Source organism: Glandiceps talaboti, chromosome 1 (genome assembly GCF_964340395.1).
Source record: "Glandiceps talaboti chromosome 1, keGlaTala1.1, whole genome shotgun sequence".
NCBI lineage: Eukaryota > Metazoa > Hemichordata > Enteropneusta > Spengelidae > Glandiceps > Glandiceps talaboti.
Genome location: NC_135549.1, coordinates 8369842 through 8372341, shown reverse-complemented (window position 1 = coordinate 8372341; position 2500 = coordinate 8369842). Strand labels below are relative to the sequence as shown.

Here is a 2500-nt window from a genome sequence, read left to right as displayed (position 1 = left end):
GCGTCATCATTCTGAAGTACACATCTTACACACTTACACTAATTAATCTAATCATTACTTATATCAATGATAATTCAAATTGCGAACTAACATGATGAATACGTTGTACTCACAATCGAAGCCTAGCTAGAAGCATATTGGGAGTCCTAGATATTCAAAGTCAAAGACAGTATTGAATATTCTAATTCCCGCGGGATTCACGTGCCGGCAGATGCCGGTAAGAATATTCAATTTTATACAGACTGGAATGAATATTCATACACAACTAGATTCAGATTCAAGAAGCCGGTATGAGTGTAAGGTCAGTTTTAATACTGAATGGTAGATTTTATTGAAGTGCGAATGTTGTACATGGTTCTTCATAGTGTATGCGCAAGTCGTCCTAACCACTAGTTCTGGCTCTATGAAATCACCCAAACTGCTGGGTCTGGCTCTACGCGATGTGTACAAGTCACCTTAACTGCTGTGTCTGGTTTTGTCTATTGTTAAGTACATAAATTGCCATAACCATAGACCCCACACGAGTGTATGGTATATACCCTAACTGCTTCTGGGCCTGGCTTTACCCAATGCGCACAAGTCGCCCTAACTGCTGAGTCTGGCTAGGTACTATGCAATGTGCACTGTCGGTGTACATAACATAACCCTACTGCTACCAGCACTGATGTGTATGAAGGTGACTTACCTTCTGGATCTGGCAGTACTCGATATTTGCAAGTCGACCAGACAGAGGATCCGTTACAGCGACATTCGGTTCCCGAAGACTGACAGACTCCAGAAGGATAACACCAGCCCTCACATACGATTGCTAGGAAGATTAACAAATATCACAGTGTGAAATTAAGAATAAGAAACACAATTGATGTAAAGAAGACGGTTCCACTTTTCCTAGAATCTCGATGAAATATCATAAATGTATAGCAATGCAAAGTTAGTGGTGACACCATCATGTGATAAAATACAGCGTGCCAATATGTTTAGGTTTTAGTGTGGTTAGAATCATTGGTTGACGATTAGCCCCAAAATGACAACGAAAGAATTTAGTGGTTTATGGGGAGGGGGGGGGGGGGGGTAATCTACAAATATAAACTTGCCAAATATATTCACTTCCAAAATAATCTCATAATATCATGGAAGATGGTTACATTTGTATTTAAAATAAAATTGTATTCCATACGTATACATATTATATACAAGTCGAACTGTCGCTCTCATCTTACTTCACAATCTACACAATAGTGAGGGCTATTAATATATGTAAAAACATTTCTGTACCACAGTTACGGTAAAATGAATCGTACGCACCATAAGCATCGAGACGCCTTTATAAAGGGAGCTTTCAGTAATTACAAGGAAGAGGGTTGGGGAATGGGGAGGGGTCATATTTTACTCAAAAGATTTCCTTCGGTCGCTCCCCCTTGTAATTAACTCACTAAAACGATTTGTGTCATCCAATAATCATTTCTTGTTTTTGTTTGAAATCAATACAGAGCAATATTATCAAATATATATAATTGGTTTTTTTTTCAGTTCTCTCTTCAAACTCTGTATAGATGCAAAAAAAGTCATTTAATACTTGAGTTATTTTATTTACCATTTGACTATTAATTGCACAGAAAGACAAAAGAAAATCAGGGATTGTACCATGACGTGGAGCACCATCGCCTCATGGGTCTTAGCAGACGTTGATAGGTATTAGATGCACACCCAGAACATCCAGAACCATAAGTCTATGAAAATACCTTTATTTCCTGGAGTGGTGTTCCCCTAAGCTTTTTAACGATATGGCAAATTTAAATACAAATTATGGCATTCAATTAAATAAGAAAGTATGCCATACATGTAGTCGTAAAATGTACTATTTCCTATCACAAGTGACTCCTACGAGTCAATTACATGAAGGCACATAATGCATATTAGTAATCATTGTAAATGACTTCATTATAAAAAGCCAACATCGCCATAATCAAATCTAGTAACTGTATTTGCCTTGGCGATATCGGATGAATTTAAATGTCGAAGGCTTTCATACCACCAAATTGAATCTAAATAGCAGAAGAAAAAAGAAAAAAAAAATCTGAAAAATAGTAGAACCCCCCCCCCCCCTAAAAAAAAAAAAAAAAAAAAAAACCTTCCGAATTCGAGATGCTGATAATATAATTACGAATTCCGAACATAATTTATAAATAAATATTTATAGAGTCGGAGGATATTACACGAGTCGGTGTAAAATGTCTTCATTATTCTGGGGGGGGGGGGGGGATGAGTAAGCTTGAATTTGGAACTAACAAAAATATTGTCGGTATAAAACTGTTTATAGCAAGAATATATCAAGCTGAATGTACACACTTATACTGTACGTTTATTGGATTCTCATGGTCATCGACTTGAAGGCAGACTGGGAATTACGGTTAATTTGCTACTGACAAACTGACTCGGAAATTTGAACAATTGGGTACAGAGACACCGTGACGTAAATAGAAATCTAAATACGTGCCAT

General features: G+C 37.0%; 1 long non-coding RNA gene across 1 annotated transcript in view; it reads right to left on the bottom strand.

Annotated features, from left to right (window-relative positions):
• Nucleotides 1-715: 715 nt before the first annotated feature.
• The window catches only part of LOC144435344 (uncharacterized), a 3133-nt gene continuing 1348 nt past the window's right edge, over nt 716-2500 (bottom strand). Inside the window, exon 3 of the long non-coding RNA XR_013480891.1 lies at nt 716-808. This is a non-coding gene — a long non-coding RNA (uncharacterized LOC144435344). The remainder of the gene's footprint in view (nt 809-2500) is intronic.